This window comes from Odocoileus virginianus, chromosome 22 (genome assembly GCF_023699985.2).
Source record: "Odocoileus virginianus isolate 20LAN1187 ecotype Illinois chromosome 22, Ovbor_1.2, whole genome shotgun sequence".
Taxonomy (NCBI): domain Eukaryota; kingdom Metazoa; phylum Chordata; class Mammalia; order Artiodactyla; family Cervidae; genus Odocoileus; species Odocoileus virginianus.
This window is the reverse complement of record NC_069695.1, coordinates 9,922,495-9,949,071: the sequence shown is the minus strand read 5'-3', so window position 1 is coordinate 9,949,071 and position 26,577 is coordinate 9,922,495. Positions and strand designations below refer to the sequence as shown.

Genomic DNA, 26,577 nt, shown 5'->3' with positions numbered 1-26,577 from the left:
TCTTACTAGAGATCGGCACTCAGTTTCTTAAAAATATCTCAGGCTTCCCTAGTGGTTAGGAGTCATGGATTCCATTCCTGGCCCGAGAGGATCCCACATGCTGCAAGGCAACTAAACCCATTCACTACAACTTCTGCGCCTATGCTCTGGAGTCCATGCTCCGCAACAGGAGAAGCCACCACAATGGTAAGCCTGCCCAGGGCAACTAGAGAGAAGCCCCGGCTTGCTGCAACTAGAGAAAGCCTGTGAGCAGCAGCAAAGACCCAGAGCAGCCAAGAATAAATAAATAAATAAAATATCTCTTAAATTTATGCTTACCTTTCCTTTTTCATTATATTTATTTTTTCTTTCTTTTTTTCTTCTGAAATAATTATCAATTTTATTGCTCCTCTCAGATAACCAGGTTTTGGTTTTATTTTCTTTTTTTCTACTATTTCTAACCACTGAACCACATACTCTTATTAGCTCTGGTAGTTTTATATAAAAAAATAGCTAGAGGCCTAAGGTTTTTCATTGAACAGTTACAGCATCTACAGTAAAGACTGTTTTGTATCTTTCTTTTGAAAAGTTGTATTTACTATTTCATTTTCATATCTTATTGCTTTATTTTAGCCACTTAAACAACGTTAACAACATTGATGATAGCACACATCTCTCTCTTGTTCCTGAATTTGGTGGAAATGGCTTTAGTATTTTTCTATTTTTTATGCTGTTTGCTGTGCTATTTTGAGTAGTTTGTGTTTACTTTTTCTTGAGAGACCTTACTGCCCTTACCGGTTGAATGAAAACCAGAAGTGTCCTGGGAGCCATTTCAAGACAGGAGTGATTAACCATGTCGAATGCTGGATGGGTCAAGTAAGACAAAGCCTGAGAATTGGTCATTAGATTTAAAATCATGGAGGTCACTGATGACCTTGACAAGAGCAGTTTCCATACAGTAGTAACTAGAATTGGTTAAAGAAAGAACAGAAGAGAAGAATTAGAGACACCAAGCAGAGATAAATTTTGTTTTGCCAAGATTTGTTATAGAAGAAGGAAGAGATTTGGGAGGGCTGCCAAAGGAACAGAATCAAAAGAGTTTTTGTTTTGTATTGTTATTTTCAAGATTCAAGACATTAAATCCTATGGGGAAGCCACTGCTTATGACCTCTTTATGAGGACAAACTAATGATCAAAGAGTATGCTTAGTCGCTGAGTTGTGTCCACCTCTTTGCGACCCCATGGACTCTCACCCACCAGGCTCCTCTGTCCATGGAATTTTCCAGGCAAGAATACTGGAGTGGGTTACCATTTCCTTCTCCAATGATTGCAGATAGAGGGGAGCATTTATAAAGTCATGTCCTTAAGTGAGAGGATGGGTCTTGCACGTAAGTGGGATGTGACTTCAGATAGAGCAGGGACAGCTTATTTACAATAAAAGGAGAGAAGGCAGAATAGGACAAATGGGAACAGACACTGGTGAGTGGGTCATTGTAGTCTCCTATTACTTCTTTTGCTCAGTGTATTTAAAGATTTTTTGGGTGATTCTAGTGAACATGTAGGTTTGGAGTCACTGGCCTATACTTAAAACCAAGCAAACCAAAGGGCTTATTGCTCTTCTCCTCCAACTCTATGCTTGTGTCTCATTTTTCTGCTGGTGAGAAAAGAGCATATCCAGAGCATCCTGGGGTGATGGTGAAGAGTGAGTTGCCTCAATTTGTCAACCTTAGGTCCCACACTGTGAGAACAACCCTAGGCCTGTCTTACTTTCCTAACTGTACAAACTGCACATATGAGAATAGAGAGGAGTTAGATAGACACATGGATAGATGGATAGATACATAGACAGACAGACAGATAGCTACAATGAATATAGGTGAGATCTCTCCCCAAACAGAGCACCCCAAGAGGGAGCAGGACACCTGGCCCAGCACAGGCTTACTTTTATGTCCCTGCTACTGGGACTCCACCTCCTAGAAGTCATAGTCCAGTCAGTTCCTTAAACATGACCAGTCCATACCACAAGGAGAGAGACCACAAAGTCATCAACCCTGATGCCAAATTCTCCTTGGAATAGAAGGAGTGGGGTGGGGAAAAACTGTTTAATAAATCTAAATTGCCTCCCCTCCTCCACCTAGGCCCAAGTCAAAAATGGGTGTCACAAGAGATTGATTTAGCTAGCACAACTGTTGTGGTCCCTTTGGACTGATATAACAAAAATACCATAGACTGAGTGGCTGATGCAAACATTTATTTCTCACATCTCTGGAGCCTGGGAAGTCCAAGATCAGGGTGCTGGCAGATTAGGCATCTGGTGAGAGCCAGCTTCCTGGTTCTTAGATCATTGTCTTCAACCTGTGCCCTTTTATAAGGGCACTAATCCCATTGTTGAGGGTTCCACCCTCATGACCTAATCACCCCCAAAGTCCCCAGATACCATCACACTGGGGATTGAGTTTCAACATATGAATTTTGAGGAGACACAAGCATTCATTCTATAGCCACAATAATTTTAAAAAATTATATCTATCCACCCTAAGCAAGGTGGACATGGCATTTTCCTGATTAAGGCAGCAAATCCCTGCTTGTGTCCTCCAGGACCACTGCAGACATCAGCACCCTGGCCTAGCCACCAAGGTACAACTTGCATATCCAGTCATAGACAGTGGGAAAATGCTGGTGTATTTTTTCCCCCAGGAAAAAAGAAGTCCAAAATAACCTGGTGGCTTTCCCAACCCGGAAGCTCTCTGTGTGGTTATTTTCTGCTGCTTCACCCCTACTTAGGCCAGCTGTTTCTTTAGGTGTCTTCTCTTGAGGGTAAAAATAAAGAACAACCTGTTTCCTGGTAGCAGCATCCACAGGAGGATGACAGCATGTGATATCAATGTGATGGAGGGAGCCTAGTTCCTATTCATTCCCCTGGCATTGTGCACTAATGGACTCCGATATTAAAATGCATATTTCACACCCTTGTCCCCCGATTTGGAGGATGGCCATTCACTATGCATGAGCCATTCACTCATGCTCATCACACAGAGAAAATTACATTTTCCCGGTTGCCAAATGAAAGAGATAAATTATCTCACGTGGATAAGAACACTGCTTCCATAGCAGTTCCACAGACCCAAGACACTGATCTAAAGCACCCAGGAGGGAGATTGAGATTTCCTGGGGTCTTCCTGGTCAGACAAGTTGGGACATTTGTTTGCCTTTCCAGCTTTTTTGGATAAAATGAGCATTCTTGAACCTCTTATTCTTCCGTCCTAGGAAATATGTTATAAAATGAATAAATCAACACAGAGCATTTCAGATTTATGCCTACCCACTGAATTGATAACACTTATTTGTAATGAAAATTAAAGAAGCAAAATGTTAAAATGTTCTCTTTCGGGAAGATACACTGGAATGTCTCACCACTGATGTACACATATCTGTTTCTTGCACACTCTCTCCTTATCCCAGTGTATTCTTTTAGGTTAATGAGGATCAGATCACTGCTGTCTCTAATTTAGAATCTATTCCTAAACCTATTGGTGGCAGCAGTGGTAAAGAATCTGCCTGTTAATTCAGGAGACGCAGGAGACACAGGTTCGCTCCCTGGGTCAGGAAGATCCTCTGGAGAAGGAAATGACAACCCACTCCAGTATTCTTGCCTGGAAAATTCTATGGACAGAGGAGCCTGGTGGACTACAGTCCATAGGGTCCTAAACAGTTGGACACAACTCAGCACACACACTTAAACCTATCACCAACACACAGATAATTAATAGCAATTGTATCTGCACAGTAATTACAGCTACCATTTATTATCCTTCACATGGACATCACTATTCTAACCACTTAATGCATTTTTCTAATATGATCTCATAATTTAAATTTTTTGTTTTTGCCCATGTTACAATTAGCACAGTTATATGATTCACACCTTAATTCTTTCAACAGTTATCCAGCGCCTATTACACAGCTGGAATTGTGCGAGGCCCTGGAGGCTGAGGGGGGCAGAACCAGAGCACATGGCAGACCCTCCAGAGTGTTGAAGTGAGGTTCTCGCACTGATTGCTTTGGAAGCTGGGAGAAGGGAGGGCTCATGGGCAGCGAAAGCCACTAGTGACCTCATTATACAATATTTAGGTTATCATATTTTTCTCTGCCTAGAAAAGCGGCTTCTCAATCATCCCACTGCGGCGCACGCATTAAGCGACGCCCCTAATCTGTGTGGACCACTTTGGATTTGCCCGAAGGCACCACCTAAACACTAATTATTACTAGTTTATGGGTCTAGTGGCTTCTGCTTTCCTTTTCTCTGGCTTCCGAAGTGTTGCTTCCCTTCTGTTACTTTTATCCCGTCCGTGCAAAGGAGCACAGATCCACAGCCCTGGCGCCAGGCTCTGGACTAGTGCACGTGCGCTCGGCGCCCCCTCAACCTTCGGCGAGGTCCCCTCTCCCGCGCCACCCAGTCCGGGCTGGCTCCTTCTCCTCCCGGGCGCCCCCGCCTCCGGTCGCTGCATCAGAGCGGGGCGGACCCGGCAGAGAGGCCAGGGTTTCGGCCGAGCGCAGAAGCACTCCGCTTCCCGCCGCCCATCCCTCGCGGGCAGAGCTCAAGGGGGTCCCCTCCCCCGGGCAGGAGTGAGGACGAGCTCCAAAGGTGATGGAGGACTCTGGGGAGCGTGCGCCCATGCAGGAAGGGCAGGCTACCCCGGGGACCTGGGTTCGACTCAGAGCACGCGGGTCCCTGGCCCCCCAGGTGAGGTTGCCTTCGAGAAGGCTGGGTCAGAGAAGGCTGGTCTACACTGCGCGCGCTCCGCCCCGGAACAGCGCGGCGGAGCGGACCCGGGGCTTGCGGGAGGAGGGAGCCGGGAGCGCGAGGGAGGCAGCCGCCCCCTGCCGCCCAAGGCCGGGCTCCCCCGCGCGCCCGCCGCCGCAGCAGGTGGGGGCCCGGCGGGCTGGGGGCGGGGCCCGGCTCGGGGCGGAGCCGCGGCGGAGAGCGGGGCGGCGAGGACCCGGGCCGGGGCCAGAGAGGCAGCCGGAGCCGGAGCCGCGCGCCGGGCTGTCCGGGCGCCCGCGGGAGCTCGCCGCGCGCCGGGGCTGGGACCGGCGGGGCAGAGCGCGCCGGCGCCGCGGCCGCAGACAAAGGCGCTGCTCGCTCCCGGGCCGCCGCGCTCTCGGGCTCTGCCTTGGGTAAGTGGCTCCCCCCTGCGCCTTCTTTCTTCTCCCGGCTGCCTGCTCCTCTCAGAGTTCCACGGGCTCCCGAGGAGCCGGAGAGAAAGGAAGAAATGACACTTCCCCGCTCTCTCTGCAGCCCTCAGTACACCTTTAAAAAAAATTCCTGAACAAAAACGCTAGCCGATTTCACACTCGTGAGTTTCCGAGCGATGGGACGTCTCCCGTGGGATAGGCGCTGCCGCCCTCTGTGACCCCTTGCTCCGCCGACTGAGAGCGCGGGTGTAGACCCTGGATCGGCGGTTTGGACGTGGAAGTGGACGCTGGGCTCCCCTGGGGCGGAGGGGCGGGGGGTGTAGGGGAGGAGGTCGTGGGGACCGGTTGCCGCGAGGGGACCCCCATCGCCAAGGACTACTCTGCGTGTTCTGGAGCGCCGAGGGGCGGTTCGCACTGCAAGTTCAGATTTGGATCTCGGTTATGGGGTCTGCCCCAGTCCTCTCGCACCCTCCTTTCCAGCCTTCTCCCTGTCTTCTTCAGGGTTAATATAGCGCCCCCTACGCCCCACCCCACCGAGGCTCCCACTCTGCCCCTTCGCTGCCCCAGGGCGGGGGCTTCGGACGCCTGGGAGAGAGGAAGCCCCGCCGCGTTCCGGGCTGGGGGAACCCCAAACGCTAATCTGCGGCGGGAGGGCGGGCGGCTGCCAGCGGAGAAGGAGGTTTGACATCACAGCGTGGTCCTGGGCCGCTCCCCCAGCCTCTTCCCGGGCTGCCCTCGGTCAGAAAAGGAATCCCGGCTGCCTTTTTTTTTTTTTTTTTTTTTTTTGCTTTTGTTCTGCCGGTAACTCCGGAATCCGGGGAGAAGCCGGGGCGGGCCGATACCCCCGGGAGGGAGACCTTGGCGGAAGCTCCAGGTGCAAGCCCAAAGTGACAATTGGAGGCGGCAGCTGTCTCCCGCCCCCGAGTGGGGAAGAGATCCCGATCACTGATCAGTGCTCGGGAGCAGGCAGTGGGTCGGCCGCCAGCCTAAGAGTGGGATGTCCAACGCGGCCGCGCGCCGTCACGCGCCACTCCCGCACTCTCGGAAACGCTTCTTCGAGACGCGCATCGCCATTCACGGATCTGTGTCTGGGTCTTGATTAATGTCACCTCTGCCCGGGTTCTCTGAGGAGCGAGCTTCAGCTTCTGTTCAATTTAGTAGCCGTTTATAAAGGGGCCTACTGTGTGCAAGGCAGCAGCCCTACGATTATCCTAAGAGATGCTAATGGAGCACCTACTGTGTGCAAAGCAGGTGTGTTATGAACTTTTCAGTTTAGCGGAGTGTATTGAGTACTAGATGTATTCACGGTACCGATGCTCTGACCGTATCTTAATAGATACTTGCTGAGCAACTGCGGCGTACAAGGTCGTTTCTGTTTGTTTGGTTTCTGAAGGGCTGCCCAGTGCATCTTTGGGGGTGGGGGACACGTGGAGGCAAGGAAGTCAAAATATGTCTTCGAACTCTGCAATTCCTTTGGTAACCTGCCTTTAACTTTCTCGAACTGCTTGCTGTGTGGTGTAGGAAGAGCTGGTCTGGTACACTCCAGCTTGAGGGGTTTATCAGACAGGAGCAGGGCAGAATAATGAAAAGGCTACTCTGGGACTTCTTTCCAACTCAGTTTCCTCACTTTAAAAAGAAGGAGGGAGGAGGCAGTTCCCTTTGTGCAAAGCACACGGTGGTAGTTATTGCAAGGAATCAAAGGTTAATGAGGCAAAGCATTGACACTTAGAGGGGGGAAAGTCTATGGTGGGGACAGACAGACAGACAAAAGACAAGCCAGGAAGCTTGTGGGGTGGGGCATGAAGATAGGGCCAGGATGGACCCCCCCCCCCCCCCCAGCCCATCCCCAGCCTCTGGCTCCAAACCACCACCCTGTTGGGAGTGGCTTTAAAATTCTCTTTCTGGTGGCTGGGGCTATAGAGGCAAAATCAAATGGCCTGAGGGTCCTAACTACTAAGAGTTTAGATGAGTCTGTTACTCTGATGGGATCTTTGAGACACGCTGGAATATCCAGATTGGCAAGAAAACCATGGGTCCTCAGTCTCTTGGCATATAGTTGTTGTATATAGGCTGTTAATCAGGAAAATGTAGACTAGTAGGTATGATGTAGTCTAGTAGGAGTTCTTGTGATAAACACATAAACAGGCTGCTTGGGCAGCATAGGTGAAAAGCTAGGAGCAAAGTCTTCCTAGAATTTAATGTCAAAAACATAATTCTGTGCTCATGGAATTGTGACTTTCCTTTTATCAGACAGTGAGAAATTGCTCTGTGTCTAGTATGGTTGTCTTTTTAACTTCAGTTCAGTTCAGTCGCTCAGTTCTGTCTGACTCCGTGACCCCATGGACTGCAGCATGCCAGGTTTCCCTGTCCATCAACTCCCGCAGCTTTCTCAAACTCATGTCCATTGAGTCGGAGATGGCATCCAACTATCTCATCCTCTGTCATCCCCTTCTCCTCCTGCCTTCAATCTTTCCCAGCATCAAGGTCTTTTCCAATGAGTCAGTTCTTCACATTAGGTTGCCTAAGTCTTTTTAACTTGGCCTCCAGCAGTTCCTGGTAACTGCTTTCCCCTAGTTTCTTAGTAGGATGATCTTTTTCTTCTCAAATAATTTCCAATCGCCCTTGAAAAAAATTTTTTTTAAAAAACTACAAGTGTATTAATTTTTTGTTATGAACCTGAAAGCCCCCTTCAGATCTTTTCTGGAAGTAGCCCCATTATGAAAGATACCTAGGAAATATAGTATGATGTATACCTAGGAAGTATAGATGAATGACTTGGAGGCCCTGTACTTATAAGAGGAGGGAGGGAAAAAAAAGTCAAAATCAATCTATTTTCAGGGCAGAAATAGAGACATAGACATAGAGCACAGACTTGTGAACATGGGAGCGGGGGAAGGAGAGGGTGGAGTGAACTGAGAGAGCAGCACTGAAACATATACACTACCATATGTACAACAGATATAGTGGGAAGTCGCTGGAGCTCCCACGGTGCTCTGTGACTACCTGGTGGTGGGGTGGGGCGGGGAGGGAGGTTCACGAGGCAGGGGACATATGTATACTTATGACTGATTCATATTGTTGTATGGCAGAAACCAACACAACATTGTAAAGCAATTATCCTCTAATTAAAAAAAAAAGTCAAAATCAGGAATTACAGGAAAATATAAACTGGCCTTGAAAGACAGAATGTGATTTAGATAGGCAAAGAAGATGAACAAAGACCTCCCTTCTAAATTGTGGGAAAGGATGTTAGCCTAAGTGTGATGGAAAACAAATCATCTTTGGAGCACTCTAGAAATCTGATAGCTCTTCATCTGGAAGAGTTTCGAAGCGCTGCCTGCCTGATCGTTTAGCTCTGTGTCCAGTGGTTTGCGAGGTGTCAGGTGGGGGCTTCACCCAGCATGGCCTGGCATTCACTGTAATTCCCATGGCTGGTGGCTGGTGAGAACCCTTGTCTCCTGTTCCAGCTGCAGGGAGCAGTGCATCCTTACCATTCTTTCAAACATTCCTAGGGTTTTTTTCACCTGAGCTGAACTTGATTGTAATCTTCTTCAAAGCCAAGAATGTGACTTGTCTTTTCTCTGCATCCTTCCCTCCTGGGAGGCTCGGGCGTAGTCTGCAGGGTAGGTGACTTTTATTCCAGAACCTTGGATTGTCCATTCCTTCCCTCTTTTCCTACTTCCTCAGGGCCTGACCCTTCTCCCCCTCTACCACTTTCAGCTCCTCAGAGCCTTTCACTGTATGAAAACTTAGGACAAAACCAACCTGTCCTCAGCCCCTTTCTCTTGACTAGGCGTGTAGGTCACTGTTCTGTCTTCCAGGGGTCCTTGCACTTGAAGCCTCGTTGTGGAACGAAAGGCTTTATCCACCATGAGATTTCAGGCTTAGACAAGTGGGTGTTGGAGGTAATTGGGGAGGCGAAGTGCCTTTCTTGGTGCTTCTGAAATGATGCTGCTACCACCTCCTCATGTAGCCAGTCTTGGCAAAGGTCTCTGTGGTCCCACAGTCCACAAAAGTCTGGAGCCTTCGTTGCTTGATGACCGGCGTGGCGACTGAAGTCAGAGAGCAGCCTGGCGTGTGCTGTCAACCCGGCCTTCACTCCCTCTGTTCTTTAAAGGTTAATCATTTCCCAGAGAGGATTCTTCCTTCCTTCCCTACATGTGCCGTTATCCTAAGGCTGGGATTCTCCACCGGGGCACTCCTGGTGTCGTGAGCTGGAACACCCGTTGTGGGGCCTGCCCTGTGCATTGTAGCACGTTTAGCAGCAGCCCCGGCCTCTACGCGCTGGATGCCAGTCGCACCCCACGTCCCCTCCCCAAGGTGTGACAATGAAAAGTGTCCCCAGTTATTATCAGGTGTCCCCTGAGGAGCAGAATCACCCCCTGCTGTGAACAGCTCTTCTGAGGGGAACTGGTTCTCTGTGCAGTGCTGTGTAACCATTCCCGCTTTTCGGGGAGAGGCCCCCTTTATTGTAACTTGGTTTTCAAGACAGATGACCTGGTAAATATAATGCGTGTGTGTGCTAAGTTACTTCAGTCATGTCTGACTCTTTGTAACGCTATGGACGGTAGCCCACCAGGCTCCTCTGCCCGGGGAATTCTCCAGGCAAGAATACTGGGGTTTGTTGCCATGCCCTCCTCCAGGGGATCTTCCTGATGCAGGAATGGAACCTGTGTCTCTTACATCTCCTGCACCAGCAGGCTGGTTCTTTACCACTAGGACTACTGGGGAGACCCACAAGTGTGTAATGTGCATTGTGGCATTTTCCAGGTGAATAATTTCCTAAATCAGAATAAACATCCTTTGCAGGTCACATATCCTAATCTGGTCATCAGTCAATCTTTTGAGACAAAGCAACAACTACCCCCCCCCCCCAAAAAAAAATCCCACTAAACACCTCTCAGCTTCTTCCCCTAGCATGTGTTTGATTTATATAGCACAAATGCAGGTAGTGGAACCACTGTTGGCAACTACGATTGCCCACAGGGTCATCCCAGCCCACTGCTCAGACAGTGGCTGGTGGGTGGTAGTGGAGGTGGGAAGCGGTGGGCGAGGATCCAGTTCTGGTGGGATAGGATGCTGATATAAACTGAGGAGTCCTGTTTACGAAAGACAGTGACCACGTGAGTGTGTGCTCGGGCCCTTCACTGGCCCTGGGTGGGGCTCTGAGGTTTCAGTTCCATTTGCTTCAGGTGAAGCTGCCCCTGGGCATTGTTGACGGCGTGGCTGCCCAAAGAGGAACCTGGAGGCTTGCTGCTACCCGTGACTGTCAAGAACTGAGAGAAGCTTCTCAAAGACTTGACTTCAGGAGAGTACAGAGGCCAAAACAGGGTGGTTGAACACAGGGCAGCCAGTACTTCTGTTCTTATCTGCCTTCAAAAGTAGAACTTCCAGTGTTAGCAGCAACTGCATCTTTGTAGGATGGAAGAAGGGGCATGGCTAGTTCCCGTTTAGCAGCAGGATTCTTTTTTTTTTTTTTTTTTTTTTTTAATTTTTTTTTTTTAATTTTTATTAGTTGGAGGCTAGTTACTTTACATCATTACAGTAGTTTTTGTTATACATTGATATGAATTAGCCATGGATTTACATGTATTCCCCATCCCAGTCCCCCCTCCCACCTCCCTCTCCACCCGATCCCTCTGGGTCTTCCCAGTGCACCAGGCCCGAGCACTTGTCTCATGTACCCAACCTGAGCTGGTTATCCGTTTCACCCTAGATAATATACATGTTTCAATGCTGTTCTCCTGAAACATCCCACCCTCGCCTTCTCCCAGAGTCCACAAGTCTGTTCTATACATCTGAGTCTCTTTTTCTGTGTTGCATATAGGGTTATCGTTACCATCTTTCTAAAGTCCATATATATGTGTTAGTATACTGTAATGGTCTTTATCTTTCTGGCTTGCTTCGCTCTGTATAATGGGCTCCAGTTTCATCCATCTCATTAGAACTGATTCAAATGAATTCTTTTTAATGGCTGAGTAGTATTCCATGGTGTATATGTACCACAGCTTCCTCATCCATTCGTCTGCTGATGGGCATCTGGGTTGCTTCCATGTCCTGGCTATTATAAACAGTGCTGCGATGAACATTGGAGTGCATGTGGCTCTTTCAGATCTGGTTTCCTTGGTGTGTATGCCCAGAAGTGGGATTGCTGGGTCATATGGCAGTTCTATTTCCAGCTTTTTAAGAAATCTCCACACTGTTTTCCATAGTGGCTGTACTAATTTGCATTCCCACCAACAGTGTAAGAGGGTTCCCTTTTCTCCACACCCTCTCCAGCATTTATTGCTTGTAGATTTTTGGATAGCAGCCATCCTGACTGGCGTGTAATGGTACCTCATTGTGGTTTTGATTTGCATTTCTCTGATAATGAGTGATGTTGAGCATCTTTTCATGTGTTTGTTAGCCATCTGTATGTCTTCCTTGGAGAAATGTCTGTTGAGTTCTTTGGCCCATTTTTTGATTGGGTCATTTATTTTTCTGGAGTTGAGCTGGAGGAGTTGCTTGTATATTTTTGAGATTAATCCTTTGTCTGTTGCTTCATTAGCTATTATTTTCTCCCAATCTGAGGGCTGTCTTTTCACCTTGCTTATAGTTTCCTTTGTTGTGCAAAAGCTTTTAAGTTTCATTAGGTCCCATTTGTTTATTTTTGCTTTTATTTCTGAAATTCTGGGATGTGGGTCATAGAGGATCCTGCAGCAGGATTCTTGAGTTCTGTCCAGTTGATGAAAGTAACTTAATGGACCTTGTAAGTGAGATTGGTCTGCTGCCCAAGTTATTGCTTCTGAAAGTGACTGAAACTCTTTTTGAGGTCACTATAATCGTATTTGAAAAGTTTTCAGTAAGATTTGGATTCAGACTTCTATTTTAGACCACCCCAGCGTGGGGTGAGACTTTTCCTGTCATTGAAACAGGCCAGATAGGAAATACCTTTTGGGGGCAAGGTGGGAAAATAACTCCAGTACTTAAATACTTAATAAAACAAACAAATAAAACACCTCTATATTTCAGGCTTTTCATTCACCTACAGTCTTTTTCCTTAATCTAAACTGACCTATTTTCAAGGAGGAAGAGAAAGTGCTGTGATTTGTATCTAAATGTGCCTGGCTGTGCATGAAAGTGATCTGCCAATATTGCCATTGTCTACATTTAACAAAAATAAAGACTCTTATTAGAAAATCTGATGTAGGAGGGATTCTTTTAAAAATTAGTAGTTTTTCTATTTCTGTTTGATTCAAGTTTTATAAAACTTTTCAAGAATCAAGATCAGTTTGGAGATTTGGGGTCAAATTTACACATTATCTAAGTACGTAGACCTGCAAGGGATCTTGAGGGGTCAGTGACCAGCTCCCCTTGCCCCACTGTGTAAATGGGGAAACTGAGGCTTAGAGACGTTAGGTGGTTTGCCAAGGTCACGCAGAGGTCAGGGCCATGGCTGGGCCAGGAGTCAGGAGTTTGTCCCATTCTCTTGGACACTCAGTACCACTGGGGAAATAACTCGAGTACTTAAAAACGTAATAAAACAAACAAATAAAACCCCTGTATATTTCAGGCTTTCCATCTTTCCAGGTGAATGTTGGTGGAGGAAGACCCGGGAAAGAAAAGAGCTTGATAACTGGTCTCATTTCCATGTTGCCTAATCCTAATAGAACTAATCACTGACTCAGACTGATTACATCTGTGCCAAAGGTGTGTGCATGTACAGGTCACACTGAATAAAAACTGAAACAGTTGGATTAGTGGAACGAGGTTGTTTTATAAAACTTTCTATGTACAACACAGTGACTATAGTTAGCAATGCTGTATTATATGTTTGAAAGTTGCTAATAGAGTAGATTATTAAAAGACGCTTACTCCTTGGAAGGAAAGTTATGACCAACCTAGATAGCATATTAAAAAGCAGAGACATTACTTTGCCAACAAAAGTTCATCTAGTCAAGGCTATGGTTTTTCCAGTGGTCATGTATGGATGTGAGAGTTGGGCTATGAAGAAAGCTGAGCACCGAAAAATTGATGCTTTTGAACTGTGGTGTTGGAGAAGACTCTTGAGAGTCCCTTGGACTGCAAGGAGATCCAACCAGTCCATCCTGAAGATCAGGCCTGGGTGTTCATTAGAAGGACTGATGCTGAAGCTGAAACTCCAATACTTTGGCCACCTCATGCGAAGAGTTGACTCATTGGAAAAGACCCTGATGCTTGGAGGGATTGGGGGCAGGAGGAGAAGGGGACGACAGAGGATAAGATGGCTGGATGGCATTACCGACTCGATGGGCATGAGTTTGAGTAAACTCCGGGAGTTGGTGATGGACAGGGAGGCCTGGCGTGCTGTGATTCATGGGGTCAAAGAGTCGGACACGACTGAGCGACTGAACTGAACTGAACTGAACTGAATAGAGTAGATCTTTAATGTTCTCATCACAAGAAAAAAATTGTAGCTTTGCATGGTGATGACTTATTGTGGTGAACATTCCTGGTATAAATACAAATATTGGATCATTGTTTTACATCTGAAACTAATACAATATTACATGTCAATTACATCTCAATAAAATTTTTGAAAAAAAATTTTAACTTTCTTTAATGTTGTTTTATATTCTCTTTACAGTAAATAGAATGAAACATTTATTTCCCTATTGGGGAAAGGAATACGGATTCATTATGGAAAGTAGCAAGGTGAATCAAAATGATCCTTCTGCCTGTGATAGACTGATCTGATCATATTGTGCTATGTTTAGTTTTAGTGTTTTTTCCTCAGCTCATTTTTAAACACAACTGAGATGATGCTGTGTTGTGTTGTGCTAAGTTGCTTCATTCGTGTCCAACTCTATGAGCTGTAGTCCACCAGGCTCCTCTGTCCATGGGATTCTCTAAGCAGGGATACTGGGATGGGTTGTCATTTCCTCCTCCAGGGAATCTTCCAGACCCAGGGATCCAACCTGCATCTCTTAAGTCTCTTACATTGGCAGGCGAGTTCTTTACCACTAGTGCCACCTGGGAAGCCCATGCATATAATTTTAATTTTTTATCTTGTTTTTTTCTCAGCATATATTGTAATAAGGAATTTCCATGTTATTACAAATGCTTTGTAAACATCTTTTCAATAACTATGTAATTCAGTACTTTGGAACCCTGTTAACTTATTACAATATTTTGTTATTAGTGGGCATTATTTTCTCCCAGTTCTGATCACTGTGGTGTGACAGTGAGTAGCTTTGCACTTATACTTTTCTACAATTAGAGTTGTTTTCTTAGTAAATATTGCCAGATAGTGAAATTAGTCAGCCAGGAAAAGCACTGGGAAAGCACCATGTTAATACCTTGCTTTCCAGAACTGGAAACGATTTTACCACATCATTGACAACATAGGGTCTCTTATTTTTTTCAACTATTTATTTAAGTTGAAAAATTTGCTTTCATTTGCATTTTGGTTACCAACATGGCTAAACATTTCTCTGTAAGAACTGTTACCTGTTTGTATTTTTTGTTAATTATCTACTTTTCTATATGGGTTTAGTGCTTTAAAAAAAATTGATCTGCTTGTAGAAAACCCGTTTTTTAAGATGAAAACAATAAACTTCTGATTGCACAGATATTTTATGAAGGGTTCCATCTAACCGTAATGTTCCACAGTTGCAATACTTTAAGGGCTGTATTTCAGGCTGAACTCTTTTTGTCATAGTGAGGGAGCTGCCTGTTCCATTCGTGAAGCAAGCTTACGCGGACAGGGAGCTCCGTCCTCTTGTCCAGCCAGCAGGCAGTGAGCACTTATTCAGTGCTTCCCAGGCATTAATTCTCAATCCTTACTTTGTGAAGTGGGTACCGTTTTACTATATCCATTTAGATACGAGGACAGTGATGTGCAGAGAGCTAAAATAACCATGGTCCCATATACCTTTTAAAGGGTTCTGACCACCAATTCCATCATACATGGGGTTTTCCCCACACATCTGCTAAATTCTCTGTGACACCAGTTGGGTGTCCTGCGGTTCCACTTGATTCTGACATGCTCTGCCTGAGATAGCATCAGATCTGATGGGTTATGGTCTCCGTCCCACAAGACTGCCCTCCAGTTCCAGTCTCAAGCCAGGTTGTCACCTGTGTCTCTGACAAAAGTGAAAAGTGTTAGTCGCTTAGTCATGTCCGACTCTTTGTGACCCCATGGACTGTAGCCCACCAGGCTCCTCTGTCCGTGGAATTCTCCAGGCAAGAATACTGGAGTGGATTGCCATTTTCTTCTCCAGGGGAATCTTTCCAACCCAGGGATTGAACCTGGGTCTCCCACTTTGCAGGCAGACTCATAAACTGTCTGGGCCACCAGGGAAGTTAAATCAAAGGTTCTCATGACTCCCTCCTTGAGTTCAATTAATTTGCTAGAGTGGTCACAGACTTAGGAAAAGCCATTTACTCTCTAGATTACTGGTTTATTATGAAGGATATTAAAGTATGCAAATCAATAGCCAGATGAAGAGCTAGCCAGGGTGAGGGCCTGAACCTAGGAGGTTCTGTCCTCGTGGAGTTTGGGGCCCAGGATGGTGGCATGTGGAAGCATTCTTGTTCTCCAACCTGGAAGCTCTCCAAACCTTTTGGATTTTTATGGAGGCTTCATTACAAAGGCATTATTGGTCAAATCACCGGCCACTGGCCGTTGATTCAATCTCCAGCTCCTTGCCCCAACCAGGAAATCAGGGGGTGGGACTGAAAGTTCCATCTCTTTTTCCATGGTTGGTTTCCTTGACGACCAGCCCCCATTCCCTAGGTACTTTCCAAAACCGCCTCATGAATATAAACCCAGGTGTGCTGGAATGGGGGTGTATTATGAATACGGAGACACCCATTTCACCTTTCTGGCTCTGAAGCAATTTCAGGATCTGAGGACAAAGGACAATATTGTAACAAAAGATATTCCCATTGCATATATGGCTCAGGAAATTCCAAGGCTTTGGGGAGCTATGAGCCAGGAACCATTGCTATGAAGACCATATATATGGAAAACATATTCTGTTCATCTGAACAGGCAGATACATGTTCCTTGTAAATCACAATATTGAATCTATTTATTTTTGGCTTTGCTGGGTCTTTGTTGCTGTGTGTCGACTTTGTCTAGTTGCAGTGCATGGGCTTCTTGTTGCTTCTCTTGTTGAAGACCACAGGCTCTAGGGCATGCGGGTCAATAGTTGTGGCACATGGGCTTAGTTGCCCCATGGCATATGGAATCTTCCTGAACCAGGGATCGAACCTGTGTCCCTTGCATTGGCAGGCAGATTCTTAACCACTGGACCACCAGGGAAGTCCACAACATTACAACTTTCAACCACTGTTGTCCAACCTCTGAGTCTTCCCCAAGGTGACCTGCCTCCATGAGTCTTTGAGGAAGCTGGGCTTAGGAAAATAAGCAACTTTTTCGAAACTCCACTACCCACTACTGGGAGAACTTTGTGGTGTAAGGTAATTTTGCTTCCTTAATTGTCTTCTTACTTTTATGTCTCTTAGTCTCTCTTCTGCTTCTCCATCCTTTTTATATCTCCTAGCTACATCTGGTAGTGCTTCTGACCTGTCTTCTAAGTCTCACCGTGTCTCTTTAGCTGGGTCTAATCTGCAGTTAAATCCATCTGTTGCATTCTTAATTTCAGTTACTGAATTTCAGTTCTAGAATTTTTAGCTCTTTTTCAGATCTTTAATGTTACTTTATATAGTCCTGGTTCCTTGTTCTGAAATTTTTAAGCCTAACTTCTATCACCATGAGCATAGTTAAGTACTGTATCACTGTCTTACATTCTGTGTCTGGTAATTTTTCCATCTGGGGTATGTCTGTTTCTTCTGTTTGGTGTTTGTCCTAATTCTCGTGTTGGTTCGTATTTATGCCATCTTATCTCCTCGTGTGCCTTGTTGTCTTTGAATCTGTGTTAGATGTGGTTTTGGAAAAAAAAAATTGTATAAATACCATATTTCATCAATTAAGTACATTTTTTTCACATTTTAATCTCTGAAATTTCAGATGTAATTTACAGTTGATCAAGATGTACGTTTACAGTTTGTAGCATTTTCCTTTTTTTCATTGGCTCATACCTAAGGAAAAAAATAGTGCATCATATAATTAGCAGTACTGAAGGTTGATGAAATAATCTGAGGCTTTGAATGATACATGAGTTGTAGAGAGCCTTTTAAATAGCCTCTGTAGGCTTTCCGGGTACTAGCAATCCCAGATCAGTTTGGGCACTTGAGATTTTCTAGGCCATTCAGATGACTGGAAGTTTACTTTTTGTTTCCTCTTACTTGTAGGGCTTAGTTGTTGAGGTCGCAACCATAGGCATGAAGTGGCTAATCAGGCTTTAATCTTGTGGATGCCCTGTGTCCCTGACCCTATCAGGCTGTGAAGGTGATGCTCAGCTTTCCAGCTCTCTCTTTCTGCTTGACAGATTCCCCCCAACTCGGTAAGAGTGGCTTCTAAGACCTAGGGCCACATCTCAGGCTCATGTTCCAGATCTGAAGCCTGAATCCCCCTCTCTCTCGTAAGCTCTTTGATACTTTTGTGTGCTGTGTTCAGACGCTCAGTCGTGTCCGACTCTTTGCGACCCCATGGATGTAGTCCACCAGACTCCTCTGTCCATGGGGTTCTCCAGGCAAAGTACTGGAGTGGGCTGCCATGTCTTCCTCCAGGGGGTCTTCCTGACCCAGGGATCAAATCTCGTCTTACATCCCCTGCATTGGCAGGTGGATTTGTTACCACAGCGCCACCTGGGAAGCTTCTAGGAATAATTGAAGCATTTCATCTGGGTTTCTTTGTTGTGGTCGCTGGGAAGGTTGGTTCTAATTATGCAGTTTATAGCTGTCGGAAGGAGGCAGTAGTGAATCTCACCTATCTTAGAGACTGACAGAAGAGCATGGAATACCAGCTGCTCTTTGCTAGCTCATGGTTAGGGAACTTCCTCCATCCACTCCTAGTATGTCATCCGGGTTGTAACTGGAAAGTGGAGGTTGGGATGAATACATTTCCACAAACTGGATATAGCTAAACATAGATATACTTCCCTATGTAAAAGAGACGAATTCTGCAGGCTTTTCTTAACAAGGTGGGTGACTTGGCAGAGAAAGCGGTTCTAGGAGTTGCTTCTGGATCCCCATCAGTCATCAATTTCCGCCCGGCTTCTTCCTTCTCATTCCTACTGTCCTACTGTCCTGCAGAAAGATGGGGATTTAGGGCCAAGGACCCTGATGAGGGAGCAAGATGCTTTGTGTTCCAGCAAATGTTAGGAAGTAAAACAAAAAACTAGACCATATTTGAGCTAGGTGAGGTTTTGTCCCTTCAGCATGGGTCCCAGCATTTCCATTTGGAGAGTGGAATTTCTCACCCGTAGCTGAGGCTGTTCCTTGCGGAAACTGACCTATCGTGTCCACAAGGCTCAGGGTGGCCTTTCCAGAGGACTCTCCTTAAACTTTATTTTTCAAAAGAAGCTCTGTGTTCCTTTCTGGCTTTTCCAAGGCATATGGTTTCCTATGGTTTCTCAAAGTCAGCTGCCAATTGTATTCTCCCCTGCCTCAATCCAACTCTCAGAGATGTTTTCCCAGCAGCTTTCATGAAGCCAGAGAAATTTACCATGAGAAAAATGTTTGTATTGATTTTGAAAAAGTTGGGTGAAGGGGCACAGAATGGCAGGAAGCCCTCCCGCCCACCAGATCAGAGCCTTCATTGGCTTTTTTTTTTTAATGGGGAGGGCTCTTGTGTTTATTTTGGGCTCTTATTTTTTTTTTTTCTCTCCCTGAAAACCTTAGAACTGTCATCTCAGAAAATTGCTTCTGCCCAGGGGACTGCAGGTCAGGAGTGTAGCCACTGGGTGTAGTGATGAAAGGTATGTTATCAGGGACCTGCCTTTCTAGAAAGGCTTGTTTGAGGGGGTAGAGCATCCCCACCACCTGTTCGGAGGCCACCACTTACCTTTTGTATATTCCATGCTGATTTATTCAGCTTATTTGGATCTTCATTTACTTTTACAATATTTCACACATAGGAAAGATTACACATAACTATTGTAAGATAATGCATATAACTATGCATGTTGCTAGAGATGGAAACCCTCCAATTAGCTTTTAATAACTGTCCTTAGGGGCTTCCCTAGTGGTCCAGTGGCTCAGACTCTGCACTCCCCATGCAGGGGGCTTGGGTTCGATCCCTGGTCAGGGAACTAGATTCCACACGTCGCAACTAAGAGTTTGCATGCTGCAAATAAGACCCAGAGCAGCCAAACAGATAAACTGATAAATATACAAATATTTTTAAAAAGATAAAAGAATAACTGTCCTTGTCCAACAAGTCTGTCATTCCACTCCTAATTCTAAATTGTAGCTGATCCCTTTAGAAGAAATGATAAATGACTTAATTAATCATTAAGACACTTACATAAGACACTTACTGTAATTAATTTAATAGAAGCAAATTTTCTATTCTCCCATGTGCCCCCCCCTCATTATTGAAGGCAGAACTACTAGAAAACCCCACCAACCATAAGAACTTATGAACCAAGATGTCTGAAAACTCTTCAGCCTGAAAGGAAGTGAATTAATTCCTTCAGCATGCTTCGTTTTAGGTACAAGCCAGCTTCCTTTATTTACCAGTAACTTAGACTCTTAAGCTGATTTTTCTAAAGAGGTATAATTATTTTGACATCAAGGCCATAGTCTATATTTCTAACATCAGATTTTCCATTTATTTGAAGCTGAGGTTTTTCCCAGCCATTTTGAGACTGTCTGCTAATAAGAGATAATATGCTGTGATTTCAATAACATGTGTGAGAACTACAGGAAGTTCAGACAGAGTTAGCTGAGCAAATTTCTGTACTTGTCATAGAGAGCAGGACACTGCCTTCAGAATGTGTCTGTGATAGTGTGAGTGAGTGCTAAGTCGCTTCAGTTGTGTCCAACTCTTTGCGACCCTATGGACTGTAGCCCACCAGTCTCCTCTGTCCGTGGGATTCTCCAGGCAAGAACACTGAAGTGGGTTGCCCTGCCCTTCTCCAGGGGATCTTCCTGACCCAGGGATCGAACCCGCATCTCTTATGTCTCCAGCATTGGCAGGTGGGTTCTTTACCACTAGCGCCACCTGGGAAGCCCCAGTAGCGATAGTACCTTTTACCAAACTTTCTACCAAATAGTCAGAACTTTTTAGAAGACTCAGAACAGTAAAGTGTGATAGCTTTTTCAACAGAAATAAAAAGGATAGAGAAATGAAGAAATCTGCAGTGAGTTTATTGGTAAGAAGAGAATAAGGAAGATGATTGCAATAAATCACTTAGAAGAGGAGATGAGAAGTATGTTAACAATAGAGTAACCACAGTGACTGTTTTGAGCTTTCTGGAAAGGAGTGAAAATGAAAAACGTCTTGACCAATTACTCCAACAACCCACCCATCTGCTGTGTAATAAAGCCAGTGAAATACGGGCCATCAAATGGACAGGGAGAACTTTAGGGTGTACAGAGTAAAGAGAGAAAGAGAATTTTCTTTTTCTACACTATGAGAATTTGTCTAGTAAATAGTTCTGGGCATGTCGTGGCCTAAATAACTGTAAAAATTTTCCTATACTTTATCGTTTTCTTGAGCTGAATGGAAATTAAAGACAAATAAAAGGCTTAGAGCCTTAACTAATTTTGTTACGTCTCTAGATGAAGGATGATAAGGAGTAGGAGTCCAGCAGGAAAATGCTCATAGTTTATTATTTTAGTTAAAAGCTTGATGTCTTGTTTCTAAATTTTTGTGCATGCTTCCATTCTTCAGGAGTCATTCACTGAATTTGTTAATCCTGAAAGCCCCCTTTTTATGAGCAGTCTTGGAACCTGAAAGGCATTTAAAGAACAAGAGGAGGTTAAAAAAAAAAAATCCTTTGACTTCCCTCTCTGATTTATTCAGAAACAGATCCCCAGAACCAGAGATCTTTGTATAGGTCCTTTAGCAGCTGAATTTTATTTCACCAACAAACAATACCGTTTTGCTCTGCACTTCTGAGTTGAGGATTTAGCAACTAAACCACACTGCCACCACAATATATTAAATAACCTTCTCGTCTTCTGTTCCACCTTTCCTATTGGTAAGAAATAATAAGAGCATTATTATTTAATTATCACCACTCGAAGCTATGTCAGATTTCAGTAATCTAAAACTATAATGTCTTAAACTGAGATTGTTTGAAATAAGATCTTTCCTGTCCAGTAATGGATACCTAGAAAAGGAGGTGGATAGCTATAGATACAGGGAGTAGAATCAGAAATATTTACATACATAGTTGTGATTGGTAATCATAAGCTTTGTTTCTGGAAGGACACATGAGGCATTGTGAGTAGTGGCAAAGTAAGAAGTAACTGGTCACACAGGTGGTGGTGTTCAGTTGCTCAGTCATGTCCGACTCTTTGCGACCCCGTGGACTGCAGCATGCCAGGCTTCCCTGTCCTTCACCATCTCCCAGAGCTTGCCCAAACTTATGTCCATTGAGTAGGTGATGCCATCCAACCATCTCATCCTCTGTCATGCCCTTCTCCGCCTGCCTTCAATCTTTCCCAGCATCAGGGTCTTTGCCAGTGAGTTGGCTCTTTGCATCACGTGGCCTAAGCTTCAGCATCAGTCCTTCCCATGAATATTCAGGACTGATTTCCTTTGGGATGGACTGGTTGGATCTCCTTGCAGTCCAAGGGACTCTCAAGAGTCTTCTCCAACACCACACTTCAAAAGCATCAATTCTTCGGCACTCAGCATTCTTTATAGTCCAACTCTCACATCCATATGTGACTACTGGAAAAACCATAGCTTCGACTAGACAGACCTTTGTTGGCCAAGCAATGTCTCTGCTTTTTAATATGCTGCCTAGGTTGGTCTTAGCTTTTCTTCCAAGGAGTAAGCGTCTTTTAATTTCATGGCTGCAGTCACCATCTGCAGTGATTTTGGAGCCCAAGAAAATAAAGTCTGTCACTGTTTACATTGTTTCCCCATCTATTTGCCATGAAATGATGGGACTGGATGCCATGATCTTGGTTTTTTACATGTTAAGTTTTAGGCCAGCTTTTTCACTCTCCTCTCTTACCTTCATCAAGAGGCTGTTTAGTTCCTCTTCACTTTCTGCCTTAAAGGTGGTGTCATCTACATATCTGAGGTTATTGATATTTCTCCCTGGCAATCTTGATTCTAGCTTGAGCTTCATCCAGCCTGGCATTTCACATGATATACTCTGCAAATAAGTTAAATAAGCAAGGTGACAATATATAGCCTTAACATACTCCTTTCCCAATTTAGAATCAATCTGTTTTTCCATGTCCGGTTCTAACTGTTGCTTCTTGACTTGCATACAGATTTCACAGGAGGCAGGTAAGGTGGTCAGTATTCCCATCTCTTGAAGAATTTTCCATAGTTTGTTGTGATCTACACAGTCAAAGGCTTGAGCATAGTCAGTGAAGCAGAAGTAGAGGTGAGGGAAGGGATTTTTAAATTTTATACTTTTCCATACTATTTAATCTTTAGCATGAACCTATATTTTTATTTAATAAGTAAATATGGGGAAAAATTGAGAAAACAGAAAAAAGAAAAGAAGCCACTGTATATGAGATCCTGCAGCTCTGAATTTAACCTCTGGATTCCTTTCTCAGTGGAAATTCTAGCTTTTATGAGTCATCAGACCCAAGTCTGTATCGACTCAGTTATGTCATCCTCCATGGTTTTGTGTAACTTATCTTGTGTAGCGTGTTTTCAATCCCTCTCATGCCTGTGTTTCCTTTGAGCCTCAGAGTGGCACTGTCCAGTATGTTGGACTGGTATTCTATGATTCCCATTTTACAGGTGAAAAGACTGAAGCTTAAGAAAGACAGGTGACTTATCAGAGGTGACATGTTCACTACCCATGATGTTCAGAACTAGAAGTCAAGTTCAGTGTTCCTTTAACCCTTGTAGAAAGAACTTGGCCATTTATTTTGAACATTAAAAAAATATTCCAAGCTGTCTCCTCTCTGGTTTCATACCATAGCATCTATTTCATTCTGTCTTATATCATGGTTAGATGTGTAATTGTTTTCCTCATTAATTTTTTATCACCCTAGACTGTCTCTCTTCTTTCTCTAGCCTCTCTGTGTCTGGTCCATTTGATGCATATATTAATTCTTAATCTTTGTTTTATGGAATTGGATACTCAAGGTACTTTCTCCTACATAATAATCCATTTTTAGGAAAACAAAATAGTAAAAGCCATTTCCACAAGACTGATATCACATTGTCCACAAGACAATTCAAGCCACATAATGTTTGAGCTGGAAGAAAACCATCTTTCTGAGTATTTATTTTGTTTCATAAATGAGGAACCTGAAGATCGAATATGTGGCTCAAGATCACACAGGGAGTGAGAGGTGACTTGGTATCAGAGGACGTTCTCTTTCAGCCCAGCCCGGCTCCTGCTGCAGCAATCATTACAGACACTTATTCTTCTGGTCATCAGGCATTTAGATGAAGGTCAATGTCGGCAAAAGATAGGTCACACTTAAAGCAGTAACCATGAAGTGATAACCTCAAAAAGAAAATGAGGTATTGAGCTGATTTTTCCATGTTTTAGTGAATGATTTTGCAGTTTACATCCTTTTAAGGCAAACTTGGTATATATGTGCCAGCATTTCCACAAAAGGATTGGGAGTAGGAATCTTCTAGATGATGAGTGATCCCACCTTGAGTATTTGCAGTAGAGTCAGATCACCGCTGCTTGTGGGCAAATCTAGGTGCAGAGCATCAAAGTTGGGAACGAGGAATTAACAGTGTTTTCTGTCTTACTTGTTGGCTTTTTAAAATGCGAGGCATTCCTGGCTTGGTGAAGAAGCCACCTCTTCTCCTCTTAAATGAGGAGTGACGAGTCCTCCAGTTCCTAAATTCACTCCTGGGTACCTGAGTGCTCAAAAGTGATTCCCAGTTTTCAAATATGCTGAGAAGGGAGCTGGAAAGACCTTTTTTTTTTTTTTTTTTGTCTGAAGCTATGCAGAGGAGAAACAGAAGGATAAATTCCAAATAGGGTGACAGTATCAGAAGTGTGAGGACTGGGGGAGCCCTGGGCGTTGCTTCTCTAATGAGACAGATGCCTTTTTATGAAGTACGTTGTTTTTTGTGCCACCGCCTATTGGATTCATACAGTCCTCAAAGGCACCAGCTCCAGTGGGCATAGTTGTAAAAGACATCAGGGGAACAGACATCTTTAAAAATTCAGTTCAGTTCAACAAATATTTACGTAGGTGCTGTAGGAGAGTTACGGTAAAAATAGCAGAAGACTGGCCCAGCTTTTCTGAAGATTGGAGTCTGTGCTGTGCTCTCCAAACTTGTCTGCATGTTGGAATCATCTAGGGATCCTCGAAAATCACTAAGATCTGTGTCTAGTCCACCACCCCCGATTGAGCTCGTGATCCAGCTGGTTTGGGATGTGTCCTAAGGTTTGCAATAGTTGAAAAGAGAATTCTAAAAGTGCAGTCACTAATTCCACTGGGAATTAGTGGTCTATGGAGTGGTTCTCAGCCTTGACTGACTATATTAGAATCACCTGGACTATATATGTATGTCTGTACATATGTGTGTGTATGTGTATGTGCATGCATATATGTATGCATGTGTATATAACCATAAGCATATGCACATGTGTGTATACAAACTCATGTGTGTATTAAGCATGTATATGCATGTGCATATACCCACATGCATAATATACATGCATGGCTTCCATGGTGGCTCAGATGGTAAAGAATCTGGCTACAAAGCAGGAGACCTGGGTTCGATCCCTGGGCCAGGAAGATCCCCTGGAGACAGGAATGGCTACCCACTCCTGTATTCCTGCCTGGAGAATCCCAGGGACAGAGGAGCCTGGTGGGCTACAGCCAGTGGGGTTGCAAACAATCGAACACAACTGAGCGACTAGCACTTGTTAGCCCTTATACATACATGCCCAGGCTCCAGCTCTTGAGATTCTGATTTACATGGTTTCGGATGGAGTCCAGACATCCATATTATTTAAAACCATGGTTCACCAAATTGCTGACACCTGGATCTGACTCCAGACACTCTGGTTTAATTGGTTTGGGGTCTTGTCTTGGCATCAGAATCTTATCAACCCCCCCTCCCCCTGCCATGCGATTCTAATATGCAGTCAAGGTTGCAATCTACTGGGTTAGCGAGTGAAACTTGGCTACCTTGTGCATAGTAGGTTCTCAAGAAAAATGGTTCACTCTGAAATGAAAACTAGATAGAAGAATTTGTAAGGAAAGTCAGTGCTGAAAAATTGTACATTCCTTGTTCTTCGGGACTTTCTGCCGGCCCGAATATGTGATGCAGTGATTTGGGGGGAGAGTGGGGCGTCAAAAACCTCATCAATTCAGCTCACAACCATAGCCTTTGCTGTGGCCGCCAGTGAAACTTCCAGCTGAAACTGACAGCCACGATCTTCCTAATTGCTCTATTCCATTATATTTGCTTGTGATGGGTGGGGCGATCTGCCTGTCACACTCCTGATGTGTCCCACGTTGTGTTTTAAAGAAAAATAACGAGAAGCTGGCTTCTGTGAGACCTCAGTGCTCCAGCCCTGGATTCAGCCTGAGGTGAACTGTGTCCCGGGCAGCCAGCATCTGCGAGGGCCCTCCCAGCCCACCCTGCCCGGGGTTAGGGAGAGCTCTCTGGAGCCCAGAGCACAGAGTTGCCTGGTTTCCTTTGTTCCCTAGGTGATTCTTGATTAGTCCAAGGGGTACTGGGAAGGGAAGTATTTCCGCATCTGGCTGCTTTCAGCCATGGAGAGGCTCCACCACCCTGGAAAGGGGCAGACTGCCAGGCAAGGAGTTCACCGCAGCTGCTTACAGGGCAAAATCTGAACCCTCCGTCCTGTTGGTCTTTGAAGGCTCTAGAGCACTGATGCCGAAACTTGAGTGGATCAGAATCCCCTGGAGTTGTGTTAAACTACAGATCACTGGGGCAGCTCCCAGATTTTCTGATTCGGTCGGACAGGGGTGGGGCCAAGAACTTGCATGTGTGATATAGGAGGAAGGACCCAGATGGCACCTGTGTGATTTAGCAAAAGGACGTTATTTGATTGCTGCAAATTTACCTAATGGTCACAGGATCAATTGAAATGACCTCCAACTGTAAGATTGATAGGTTAATTGATTTTTTAAAATTATGACTACATGCTAGGCGTTGTGCAAGCCTTGTTGCTACAAGGAAGAGGAAGATGTGGTTCCTCACTGAGCAGCTTGTCTTGGGGGGTGGGTGACGCAGCAGTAAGGGAACAAGCACAGTACTGACCGCTTAGTGGAGGGAGTGCCCGGGCTCCGTTGGGACACACATGGGCAGGGGGAGTGTGGCTCAGGGTTGGCTTCCAGGAGTAGGTGATTCTGGGGTGGGATCCTGGCGGATGACTA

The 26,577-nt window shown here is 45.0% G+C and overlaps 1 protein-coding gene across 3 annotated transcripts in view; it reads left to right on the top strand.

Moving 5' to 3' along the window:
* Positions 1-4,520: 4,520 nt before the first annotated feature.
* Positions 4,521-26,577, top strand: part of MAPK4 (mitogen-activated protein kinase 4) — a 164,610-nt gene continuing 142,553 nt past the window's right edge. Inside the window, exon 1 of one of the 3 annotated variants that reach the window (XM_070452526.1) lies at positions 4,521-4,723. The gene's annotated coding sequence lies outside the window, so the exon portion shown is untranslated. Of the gene's footprint in view, positions 4,724-4,815; positions 5,158-26,577 lie in introns of those variants that run through there. The other 2 variants (XM_070452524.1, XM_070452527.1) reach the window with 2 other exon arrangements.